This window comes from Bison bison, unplaced genomic scaffold, assembly GCF_000754665.1.
Source record: "Bison bison bison isolate TAMUID 2011002044 unplaced genomic scaffold, Bison_UMD1.0 scf7180017864365, whole genome shotgun sequence".
NCBI classification, from domain to species: domain Eukaryota; kingdom Metazoa; phylum Chordata; class Mammalia; order Artiodactyla; family Bovidae; genus Bison; species Bison bison.
This window is the reverse complement of record NW_011494937.1, coordinates 2,810,673-2,824,083: the sequence shown is the minus strand read 5'-3', so window position 1 is coordinate 2,824,083 and position 13,411 is coordinate 2,810,673. Positions and strand designations below refer to the sequence as shown.

The 13,411-nt window shown below is 45.1% G+C and overlaps 2 pseudogenes; both read right to left on the bottom strand.

The window, feature by feature from the left end:
* LOC104999911 overlaps window positions 1-8,091 on the bottom strand; it is a 15,956-nt pseudogene extending 7,865 nt beyond the window's left edge.
* A 3,824-nt stretch (window positions 8,092-11,915) lies between these two features.
* Window positions 11,916-13,411, bottom strand: part of LOC104999910 — a 3,577-nt pseudogene continuing 2,081 nt past the window's right edge.

Sequence of the window (13,411 nt, the reverse complement as noted above, 5' to 3'; positions counted from 1 at the left end):
CCTGTAAATTCTTTTAGTGCGTTTTGTATTTCCAATTGGAAAATTCTGGACCTTTTCCAGTATCTTTTTCCTTTTGTTCATTCTCTCCTGTTCTTCCCTAGATTACAATTTAACACACTATTGACTGGAGAAGTATTAATGCCACAAGTGTTAGTTTCTGCAAGAATACCCCGGTCAATAATGTGTTGTGCTGTGTGTGCGCTGTACTTAGTTGCTCAGTAGTGTCTGACGCTTTGCGACCCAATGGACTACAGCCTGCTGGGCTCGCCTGTCCATGGGGATTCTCCAAGCAAGAATACTAGAGTGGGTTCCCATGCCCTCCTCCAGGGGATCTTCCCAACCCAGGAATCAAACCCAGGTCTCCCACATTGCAGGCAGATTCTTTACCAGCTGAGGTACCAGGGAAGCCCCAATAATGTGTTAAGTCACAAGATATACTTAGAAAAGAGCGTGTCCTCTCTACCCTGGCATTCATAAATGTTTGCTTCCAGAGAGGTGCACACTAGTGTCACTGGAATCAGAGACCTCCTCCACGATAACTGGTTATTTTATAGAATTTAAGCACCCCAGGCTTAAACAGGTTTGAACTAATGCCTTTGCTGTGTATGTGTTTTGTCCCCCTAAACCAGAGGGTCAGGAGCTTTGTTGCAGTAGAGGCAGGGGCAGCAGCAGAGACACCTAAAGGTCCTAGTGAAGGGCTTTCCCAGTGGCTCACAGATAAAGAATCTGCCTGCAAAGCAGGAGTCACGGGAGATGCAGGTACGATTCCTGGCTCAGGAAGATTCCCTGGAGGAGGAAATGGCAACCCACTCCAGTATTCTTGTCTGGAGAATCTCATGGACAGAGGAGCCTAGCGGGGTACAGTCCATGAGGTCACAAAGAATCGGACAGGAGAGTGACTGTGACTGACTTGACTGACTGAGCCCTCTGCTATTAGGCGTGGGCTCAGCCTGCCACCTAGTGGCCGCTTTTTCCGAATGCTTTTTCTCTGAAATAACTGTTCTTCAAGCAGTGACCATCTGAAGGGCTCACCTCCTTCACAGGGTGTAATCAGGCTTTTCTTCTCCTAAGAGCAGGCAATCCCAGCCTCAATTACATTTTTACTTAAAGACACAGGCAGGTTCCAGCCAACACATCGACTGAGCACTATTTTAACAAAGACCTAATTCCCATACTCCTACTCAGAAAAGATAAGGAATTACCAAAACTTCCAACTCGGTGTCCTCTGTATATAGAACTCAGGCTTGGTGGGGTCAACCATGCTACACAGGGGCAGCCAGCACAGGGCATAGGAAAAGCTCCCCAGCAAACAGCAGCTCACAAAGCAAGAGCCTCCAGGCTTTCTTATCAGCCTGTCCGGGTAAGAAAGAAAGTGAAGTCACTCAGTCGTGTCCGACTCTTTGTGACCCCATGGACTGTAGCCTATCAGGCTCCTCCATCCATTTGATTTTCCAGGCAAGAATACTAGGCAAACATCAAATATGTGAACCCCTGACAGCTCATTATGAGAACAAACCCAGTAAGCATTCGCATTGGTTTGTTTTTATACAAGGAAACACTAACAAAATGAAATCAGGAAGTAATCAAAACTGCTTATTTCAAAGGGTTATTCACTCAGTTGTCTCCAACTCTTTGCGACCCCGTGGACTGTAGCCCATCAGGATCCTCTGTCCATGGAATTCTCCAGGTAAGAATACTGGAGTGGGTTGCCATTTCTTACTCCAGGGTGGCTGAAATAAGAGCAAAATAGAGCAGGATATGTAGGTTAGTTTCCTATCTTCAGTTCAGTTCAGTTCAGTCACTGAGTTGTGTCCGACTCTTTGCATCCACATGGACTGCAGCATGCCAGGCCTCCCTGTCCATTACGAACTCCTGGAGTTTACTTATTGCATTGAGTCGGTGATGCCATCCAACCATATCATCCTCTGTCATCCCCTTTTCCTCCCGCCTTCAATCTTTCCCAGCATCAGGCTCTTTTCCAATGAGTCAGTTCTTCGCATCAGGTAGCCAAAGTACTGGAGTTTCAGTTTCAGCATCAGTCCTTCCAATGAATAATCAGGACTGATTTCCTCTAGGATGGACTGGTTGAATCTCCTTGCAGCCCAAGGGACTCTCAAGAGTCTTCTCCAACACCACAAGTTTCCTATATTAGGAATTTTTAAAAATTGTTTTTTGATTCAACCTTCCCATGCATTACTTAGTGAAAATAAGAAGAGAAACTTACATATGCTGTATTTTCCTACAATTAATCATTATTTTTAATTAGCTTTTGCTTTTTATTTTAATTTTTTTAATATTTATTTATTTGGCTGCACTGTGTCTTAGTCGTGCATGTACGATCTAGTTCCCTGACCTGGGCTTGAACCCAGGCCCCCTACATTGGGAACTCAAAGTCTTAGCCCCTGGATTACTAAGGAAGTCCCTAGTTTTTGCTTTTTGAAATTAAACTTTTCTACATAGGAAATCACTTCAAGATTTAATCCTTTAAATATTTAACAGATATAAAACCACAGACCATAAAAAATTTTACAAATTCCTTTCTAACAAAAACAACAAGGGGGAAACAAACAAACAAAAAAAGGCTTCTATCAACTGCCCCCAACTTATGATGCTTTAACTTATAATTTTTCAACTTTACAATGGTATGAAAGCAATATGAATTAAGTAGAAATCATACTTTGAAGTTTGAATTTTGATCTTTTCCCAGGACAGCGATATGTTTTATGATGCGCACTCAGTTGCTCAGTTGTGTCTGACACTCTGCATGACGTGTATAGCCTGCCAGGCTCCTCTGTCCATAGGATTTCCCAGGCAAGAATATTGCAGTGGTTTTCCTCCTCCAGGGGGTATTTCAAGCCAGAGATCGAACCCGAATCTCCTGCATTGGCAGGTGGATTCTTTACTACTGTGAAAAGTTGTTGTTGAACCACGCAAAGACGCTGGGATTCTTGGCCTCCGGAGGAGAGGAATTCAGTCCGGGGCCAGAGACAAGGCTTGATCACTCAGAGCTTTTGTGTAATAAAGTTTTATTAAAGTATAAAGGAGATAGAGAAAGCTTCTGACATAGGCATCAGAAGGGGGCAGAAACAGTATCCCCTTGCTAGTGTTAGCCATGGAGTTATATACTCTCTAATTAGTCATTACAGTGAATCAAAAGAATGTCTGGAGGTTGTAAAGACCTCACTAGACCTACTCCCATAATTTATAACAGGATTAGCCAGAAGGTTTTTTCTAGAGACTGTCTTCAAGCAGGATACATTATTGTTATATAATCCTAAGGAATGTAGAGGGACAAAAAAGTTTGTCCTTTCTTCCTCCTTGAGAATTCCAGACCCCTCTCTCCTTGGGGATCCTTAGACTTCTTATCAACCTGCCTAGGAAATGACTCTCTCATTCCCCCCTTTCCTTTTAGGAGAATTATGTTGCTAGGGGAAAGGGGTGTCGTTTTCTTTCCATAACTGCTTCCAAGCTGATAAGGGGCATTGTCCCTAAATGGGCAAGGCAACATATTCTCCTAACCGTCATATTGAGGGTCACTGATACAGGGGCCCCAAGTAATATTTGGAAGAGGCTGTGGCACTCATAGGAGCTTGGACAACCATTTGTAACTTAAAAGCCTTTATGCGACTAGAAACAAATCCAATTACACAGTTACAGATGCAAGGCAAAATAGTCATTAAAACAAGTTAAAATCAAAATTAAAAGTCATGTCCATAGTTACATCAGTCCACCTTAGGATTGTTAGATGTCATCAGTTTAAGAAGAGGAATCACATGCGATTGTCGTTGAAGGTATTTGCAGACTTGGAGAAAGTCTTTTCCTTGAAGTGGAGATGTCCACCACAGGAAGCCTTCCACTGATGATGAGGGGAGCACTCCACAGATCCAGCAGTTAGACTGATTGTGGAATGCAGCATAGGAGTGAGCCCAGGACAGGAAGGCATTGTCTTGAGGATCAAATGGCAGACTCAGAATTTTTGGAGTCAGCAGAAGTAGGCTCACACAGATTATCAGGCCCATCTGAAAAGTATAAAGTCAGAGCATAGAAAGTAAAGACATAAAATGAAGTCACTTAGTTCTGGTCAGGGTGCCACCTCTTAACTCGAGTGTGATATACCCACGAATCAATTCCTGGCACTTTGACAGCTGTGGGAGAAGAAAGAATAACCTGATAAGGGCCTTCCCAGAGGGGCTCAAGGGATGGGCCCTCAGACCCCAATGTTTTTATGAGGACCTTGGTTCCTGGCTCAAATAGGGGCTTGCTTGACTCAGAGGCTGGGTCAGGAGTCATCTCCCGGAGTTCTGTTAATGTCTGTTGAAAAGCTGAGAGCTAAATTACATAACTAGTTAATTCCAAGGCTTCAGGGTCTATAACAATGTCTGTGCATAAGAAAAGCCTTCCATAAATACATTCAAAGGGGGACAGTCCCTCCTTTTCGGGGAAGTTCGAGCCCTCATCAAAGCTATGGGTAGGACTATAACCCAGTTGTCCTGCATCTCTTGGGTTAATTTGAGCAAATGTCTTTTGATAATGTCATTAGCTTTTTCAACCTTCCCTGAGGATTGGGGTCTCCAGGAACAGTGTAAGTGATATTCTATTCCTAGAGCCTTAGACACCCCCTGAGTTACAGAAGCTTTAAAGGCGGAGCCACTGTCACTCTGAAGGCTCCATGGCAGCCCAAACCTGGGGGTAATTTCATGGATTAAAATCTTTATAACCCCCTTAGCCTGTTCACTACGACAGGGAAAAGCCTCAATCCATCCAGTAAGAGTGTCCACCCAAACTTGTAAGCAAGAATATCCATTAGCTTTCGGCATATGAGTAATATCAATTTCCCAGTCCTCTCCAGGATACTTCCCACTTCGTTGTAATCCAGACTTTGCTAGCTTTTCAGTCTTTGGGTTATTTTTCTGACAAACCTCACACCTTTTGATAATGTTCTTTAAGGTTTTCATTACATTTTTACCTTCAAACAAATGAGAAGCCATCTGGTAAGTACTCTCTGCACCCAAATGAAAACTCTGGTGTAAACCCTTAAGAATTTTTCATTGAGCATTTTCAGGAATTATTAATCGTCCATCCTCGGACTGTAACCATCCTGATTACTGATAAAGTAACCTTTGCTCCTCTTTTCTCATATCTTTCTAATTCTTCCTCAGTATATTGGCTTGACAGTCAGCCAGCTGATTACCTTCAGCTACTTTACTCCCATCTCTGTTGTGTCCTTTGCAATGCATAACAGCTACTTCTTTAGGACAATATATAGCAGTTAAAAGTCTCTCAATCTCTCTGAAATGCTTAATAGGTTCTCCTGTTGCTGTTTTAAACTGTTTTTCTTTCCATATTGCATCATGAGCATGTAAAGTCAAATACGCATACTTAGAATCAGTGTAGATATTTACCCGCTGCCCTTTGCTTAACTCTAGAGCTCGGGTCAGAGCCACAAGCTCCGCTAACTGAGTGCTGGTTCCCTGGGGGAGAGGTTTTGCTTCTAAAAACTGTTCAGCAGTCACCACGACGTAACCTGCTTTACACTCTCCATCTGTAAATATTTCCATGTCAGGATTGTCTAATGGGGTATCCATTAGATCTTCCTGAGCTGCATAGTTTGAAGTTAGGAATTGGGAACAATCGTGATCAGGTGTTTCATTTTCCTTCTCAGGAAGGAAAGTGGCAGGATTTAAATTTCCACAAACTTTAAGCTTAGTTAGTGGTCCTTCTAACAACAGTAACTGATATTTAAGATGCCTACTGTCTGTCATCCAAATATTAACCTTAGAATTTAAGATTCCACTCACATCATGAGAAGTCAGTACAGTAAGATTTTGTCCATTAATTATTTTTAAAGCTTCGGGTGTTAATAAAGCCGCTGCCCCAATTACTCTTAGGCAGTGAGGCCACTCGCATGAAATTACATCTAATTTTCTGCTTAGATAAGCAATAGGTTGCTGGCGAGACCCTCGGGGTTGTGTCAAAACTCCCAAGGCCACAGCTTTTCTTTCAGACATTCCAAGTAATGTCTCTGCAAATAAAAGAAGAATGAGATATGACTGCTGCTGCTGCTGCTGCTGCTGCTAAGTCACTTGAGTCGTGTCCGACTCTGTGCGACCCCATAGACGGCAGCTCACCAGGCTCCCCCGTCCCTGGAATTCTCCAGGCAAGAACATTGGAGTGGGTTGCCATTTCCTTCTCCTATGCATGAAAGTGAAAAGTGAAAGTGAAGTCGCTCAGTCGTGTCCGACTCTTAGCGACCCCATGGACTGCAGCCTACCAGGCTCCTCCGTCCATGGGGTTTTCCAGGCAAGAGTACTGGAGTGGGCTGCCATTGCCTTCTCTGGAGATATGACTAGATACTTACTATTATGGCTCAAATCAAATCATCAGGAACAAACCCCGAACAGTAGAGAAAATGTGCAGTAACAGGAACCCTCACTCACTATTGGTGGAAATGTAAAATGATATACCTAGTTTCAGCCATGAAATTAAAAGATGCTTACTCCTTGGAAGAAAAGTTATGGCCAACCTAGACAGCATATTAAAAAGCAGAGACATTACTTTGCCAACAAATGTCCGTCTTGTCAAGGCTATGGTTTTTCCAGCGGTCATGTATGGATGTGAGAGTTGGACTATAAAGAAAGCTGAGCACCGAAGAATTGATGCTTTTGAACTGTGGTGTTGGAGAAGACTCTTGAGAGTCCTTTGGACTCCAAGGAGATCCAATTAGTCCATCCTAAAGGAGATCAGTCCTGGGTGTTTGTTGGAGGGACTGATGTTGAAGCTGAAACTTCAGTACTTTGGCCACCTGATTCAAAAAGCTGACTCATTTGAAAAGACCCTGATTAGGAAAGATTGAAGGTGGGAGGAGAAGGGGATGACAGAGGATGAGAAGGTTGGATGGCATCACCAACTCAATGGACATGAGTTTGAGTAAACTCTGGGAGTTGGGATGGACAGGGAGGCCTGGCATGCTGCAGTCCATGGGGTTGCAAAGAGTTGGACATGACTGAGTGACTGAACTGATGCCTAGTTTGGAAAACAGGCAGTTCCTTAAAACTAAACCCATTCTTTCCACCCACTCCAGCATGTCCCTTTCTATTTCCCCAAATGAGCTGAAACTTAGGTTCATAAAAGACCTAATTATGAATTTTTATAAGAGTTTTATTCATGACTGCCAAGCCTTACAAGTAACCAAGATATCCTCCAATAAACAATAGAGAAAAGAATCATGAGAACATCCACTCAATGAAATATTGTTCAGTGATAAAAGGATATGAGGTATCAAGCTAAAAAGACATGGAGAAACCTTAAAATAAGATTGCTAAGTGATTGTATCTTTCTGGAAATGACAACACTATGAGAAAGTGAAAGATCTTTGGTTGCCAATGATTTGGGGTGGGAGGGAGAAAATAAGAGGTGGAGCACAAGGGATTTTTAGAAGAGCGAAAGTACAAGATACAGAAATGAAAGATATGTTATTTCCTAACATCAAAGTCCAGACCATTTATTGGGTGGGTCAAAAGTTCATCTGGATTGTTGGTGACATCTTATGGAAAAACCCAAAGGAACTTTTTGGCCAACCCCATAACACACAGAATCAAAGCAATTTTACATGTAGATTTTAATGCATCAATATTAGCTCATTGAATGTAACAAACATACCACAGTCATACAATTACTAAAAATAGGGCAAACTATCCAGAGGCACAGAGGTTATGTGGGAATTCTGTTTAATTTCTCATCAAGTTTTCTGTAAACTTAAAACTGCCATAAATAAGTCTATTAGAAAAAAAAACATAAAGACAGATGCATTAATATTCATCTCAGATGACGACTGATAACTGGAAAAGGTCATCTTTCATTCAACTGATTTAAATTTATTTCAATGAGCCATTATGGTGCTCTTATGAGGCCTGAACCCTGAGACTTGGAAGAGAGGTTAAAACTCTACTGAATGCCGTGTTCCACCAGATGTCCTGAGAAGTGAAATGAGTGCCTTGGTTACTATCAGCAGTACCTGGGGCTCTGATGTGGATAAGAGTGTCCTGGCGAGGCCTCAGTATATATACAGACAAGTGTTACCTTGATGTACATCGTGGGTATCTGGTAGGGAAGAAATTCCCAGAATTCTTGAAAGGTTGTTGTTGAATCACGCGAATACACCAGGATTCTTGGCCCCCGGAGGAGAAGAATTCAATCCGGGGCCAGAGACGAGGCTTGATCGCTCAGAGCTTTTGTGTAATAAAGTTTTATTAAAGTATAAAGGAGATAGAGAAAGCTTCTGACATAGGCATCAGAAGGGGGCAGAAAGAGTATCCCCCTGCTAGTCTTCAGCTGGATGTTATATAGTCACCAGCAGTCTGTTAATGAAAGAAAGGAATGTCTTAAAATTTAGAATGGCACCAGGCCCCTCACCCATAAGATGCATTTTGGGATAATCTTGGCACCAAATGGTTTATCCTGGGCCATAAAATGGTTAACTTGAATCTTGAAGAAGGGCAGACCACCATACAAATAGTTTCATTTACATAGATTAGGGGAACAATATCTGAGTATAACATACTGGTTTGTCAAGTAGGTTCTGGGCCAAGAGGCAGAACCGACTTGGAGACAGAGTTTGGGGTAAAGACATAGCACATTAGCATAGCTTAAGACAAACATTTCCATAAGAAAAAGGCATTGGTTATCTCTAGGCTCAAGAATAGCTAACTTCAGGCGAAACCAGGTGTCATTATGGCAACACAGTATTTTAAGAGAAACCTCCCTTTAAATTTGTATAGAGAAGGAAAAAATATTGCTAGTTTGTTTCCTCCTGCCGTTTAAGAGAGATAAAAATGTCTGACACTTGTAGGCTATTTTCTCCATTTGGAGACCCCTGGCCTTCCTGCCTGTTACCCTCTCATTTTCATCGACTCCAGTCCCCAGGTCCTGGTCTACAAAGACTGTGAAAAGTTTGTCCTTTCTTCCTCCTTGAGAATTCCAGACCCCTCTCTCCTTGGGGACCCCTAGATTTCCTATCAACCTGCCTAGGAAATGACTCTCTCATTCTTTTATCATCAACTCTTAGACGATCGATTGCCCATGGGTTTATACACACATGCTGTCCAAGCCAACTGCTGGTCAGGGCTAAGACGACAAGCTGATGTTGGGTCTGTTGTGAACCCTTGAGTCCCCTCCTTCAGCAGAATGTCCCAACTAAGGCGTGAAGAGCTGGATCACATATGAATGTGGACATAATCATTCTGAAGTCTATGAACTCTCCTTGCTCTTCACTCAGGGAATCCTAAGGAGCCCACAGGGAGCCTAGGGGTCTGGGAAGGGGTGACCTCCTTCGTCACCTGGCACCTGGCTAGGGACCTAGGAGAGGGGAGGCCCCCTCCTCCTGCAAGTAGGTTATGGTGGGGGTCCCAGAATCAGCTGTATCTTGTCTCAGGGGGTTCTCCACAGCTGTGCTGAGCTCCTGGAGTGCTGCTTACAGGCTCCAATTCATAATAGGAATCTGAATGAGGGAGTCCTATGTTCAGGGCTATCTGTTTTCAGCACAGCTCTGTCAGGAGGCATAATTGCAGCTCGAGTGGCATACAGTACAGGGCCCGACGGGGGAAAATCCAGAGGCAGGAGCGGAGGTCCCTGAAGCCTCTACTGTGACTCAGGATCTGATGGCACTGAGGGGAGTGCCTGTCATCAGCCTGGGCTTTCGTGAGTTTGTTTTGTACTTTTCTAAGGGATATAAGTAAGGGATATTCCGTAAGATGGTATGGAAAAGCCCAAATGAACGTTTTGGCCAACCCAGTATATTTTTTCCCCCATCCTGTTGAACTGAGTGCCTACCATGTGCCTCCCACTGTGTCAGGCACAACAGTGATTCAACTCAACTGTTCTTTGTGATGAGGTTTATTTATTTATTTTTTAGATGACTCCCTCATTCCCACAGTCATTAGCATCCAAGGAATGGATGTGAGGTGCTCTGCCACATTCCCAACGGGAGATGGCCATCTCCCTCCTGGCCAATGGGAAAGCCATTCTTGGACTCAACTGGTACGATTTTGCCGCTGTCAGGAAGCCTCCAACTTGGGATGCCATTCCTGAAGAGTTAAGTGGGAGATGCCCTGGCATCCTGCCCTACATTTTTTTCTACAGCCCCAGCTTTCCTTGGTCCAACCTGCTCCTTCACAGTGGAAGGGGAAACAGGGAGTTCTGGCCAGGACTCCTGTAGCCCCCAACACAGTGGGAGCTCCCTCCTCTCAAGGGCTGAAGCTAAGTGTCACTGATAGCATGCTACTTACAACGGGGGATGTCCTTCTCCCCAAAGACCTCTCCATCCGACCCCATCCTGAGAAGTGGTCTCCCTGAGTGCAGTATAACAGCCCTTTCCCCAGTCACAGGGGGCCTGGGAAGCCCAAGGGACAAAGGGATCCATCCACACCTGCTGCTCCTTGGGGCTGTGACGTCATCTGACCTGGTTCTCTCCAATGGGCCGCCCCCCTGTCAGCGAGCTCCACTTGCTCCGAGCACCCCCTCCTGGGGAAGAAAGTGAGATGGGGTGAAGATTCTCCCCAAGGCTGTTAAGCCTTAAATCACAAATGCTCTGATCAGTAGAGGTTCTCTACCTCTGCTTAAAACAATTTGAATTAGGAGAAACCGCTTCCAAGTAAACAATTATATTGAAATGATTGATGGGTGCCACAGGAATGCTTAAATGGCAGCTAAAAAAAGAAAAAAAAAATTAAAACAATCCACAAAGAACTCCTAAGTAGGCACTTGCTACAAACTTCAACTTACAAATACATTGGTGGTGTTAGGTAGTCAAAATAGGAAAAAGGAGTCCAGAATGGAGGTGGCTAAAAGACAAGGAAGGGAAAAGCCCACTAAAATAGAACAAAGGAAGGTCGGAAGACCGGAGAGAGAACCTCAGGTAAAACAAATAGCCCTCCATGCTAGATCAATTTACATAGGGCAGGCTCAGGGGGAGGAGAAAAAAACATATAAAAAGGGGAGCCAAAATTGGGCTGGGGGGCCTCTCTTCTCTTTGGGTCTTTTGGGTTGGCATGCCCTCACAACTGGAGGATGTATTTTCCTTTACTTTCTAAACAAAACTGAGTTGTAACATGGAGCTGTAACACTGGTCCTTCTGTTGCATCAAATTTTTGTTGCGACAAGACAGACCCAAGGAAATAACAAACTCCCCCGACACGGGCAAGAGAGTGGGAGGGGTTTATGGAGACAGGAAACTGCATAACAGCTTAGAGGGGCAGAACTCTGTATCTGGACGAATATTCGAGAACAGTTTCTTCATCTGAAAGGATGTGGCAGATCTCTTGGCGTCGGAGTGGTACACACAGTCCATGGCTTAAACTGAATATGAGAGTAATTTAAATATTCCTAAGAAGAGCTGAAGAAATCCATTTCATACTTTTGCATGACTTCAAGTTTACAGTGCCTGCGGTTTCCATCCCAAATTAGCAGACCCCAAAGACATGCATTCTGCGGGGAAGGCACGACTTGAAATGCTATTAAGGAAAATTGCTGCTTTTGAATGGGCCAGGTGGCCAGACCCCATTCTACAGCCCATCATCCCTCAGACACAGCAAGCCAATCCAGGAGGGAAGGAGCGGGGGAGGCAGAGGACGGGTGAGAGACACCTGATTGCACATTTTCTCACTTGTTGACTCATCCAGGAGATTTTGGAACCTGGGGCAAGACAGGGCTTTCCCAAGGGAGCCTGTAACTGTGCATTCATAGGCAGTTGTTTGTTTGGTTTTTAATTCATTAAAATGTCAGCTTCGTTCTGAAATCTGTAGTTTACTTCAAGATACTATCTTGGAGGAAGAAAGGAGGAAGGGACAACAGTGCATGACACATGTTCTGGTTTCATAATAAAAAGGCATTGGTTTATAAAAGGAGTTCACAACTACACATCAACTACACATAAAGTCTTCCACCAGCAGACGCTTTTCAAATCGTAAGCATCAAAGAGATCATTGATGCTTTCTTCCTCCTTGAGGCTTAGGAGATAGTCCTCTTGGAGCAAGGGAGGCAGTAAGTTCACAAATGGTCCTTCTAGATTGGAAGGAATTTGGTCCTCAGTCTGCTGTAAAAGGTTGGTGGGGGAGGCCAGAGGGGAAAAGGTTTGTCATAGAAATCAAGCAATCACTATGTCCTGAGTTGGTTGAAGCCAAGTCTTTGGAAGTGGGCTTAGGGATATTCCCTTTGTGGCCTGGTTGTTTGCTTTCATTGGACTGTGTGTTTCAGTCTCTTCTGGACACAAATAAACCTCAATGGGTCCTTGGGTACTTGCCAAATGTATTTATAGGCTCTCTATTGGGTCAGGCACTTCAAGTCATGTTTCTGGAGGGGCTTTCACAACTATTAACAGTTTGGTCTTTAAGGCCACTAATTTTTCAAATATCCTGATATGTAACATAAGCTAACCTTTGATTCTCTGAATCCTCCGTTAGCCGTTTGAGGTCCAGGGTGCAGCTTTGGATCAGTTCATCTAATTTCTTCTCTTCCTGACTGAGCTCGGCCACTTTTGACAGGCCTTGACACTAGGCCAGTGTGCCCCTGTCCTCAGATAGACTGCAGCCCATCCACTGCACGTCGTTTTCAGACTTCTTAATGAGGTGGATGCCTTCCAGGACTTTGTTGATGTCATAAATCCTTTACTTGCACCTTCAGCACCTCTCCTGCGTTGTTCAGATCTGAGACCCCCATCAGGTGATTGGCTCAGTAGTTAAATGAACTTCTTGGTGAGTAGACCAAGGGATGTATCATACCGTGTTTTTTCTAAGGGAGATTTTGGAATCTGGGGGCTATCTGGACTTCGGAATGCAGCTCTTCCTCTGTCCTTGGGGGTTTTTAAACCACGTGAGAGTACTGCCGACGGCTTTCTCCTAGCTCCAGCCTGCTGCTGCTATAAGGGAGTTTCCGAAACCAGCCTGGCCCCGGGGTAGGGGGAGAGGCGAGGGTGCCGGCTAGAGAGTGGGCCCGGAGGGCCGAGCGCACCGGCGGTGCCGGGCGAGGGCGTGCGCCCGCGGAGTCAGGCGGGGGTGCTGGGGAGAGGAGACAGAGGGTGGCCGCGCCGGGGGGCGGGTGTGAGTACACCAGGAAGCGGTCCCAGGCCAGGGAGCCGGCGAGCAGGAGGAAGTGGGTGCCCCCTCTCCCCTTCCAGCGCCTCCTCCCGCTGCCGCCCCCTTCCCAGTCACAAGCGCGTCCTCCGCGCACCTGTGCGAAACGTCACCGGCGGGTCTGGGGGAGAGGAACAAACCCAGGAGGCGGGACGGGAACACAGATGCCCCGCCCTCCGTTGCCGGGGGGCGGAGAAGGGGACAGGGCAGGGGAAGGAAGGGACAAGGGGAGAGGCGGGGCAAGGGCAGGCCCAGCCGGCGAGGAAAGGTCAGGCGCGCGGGCAACC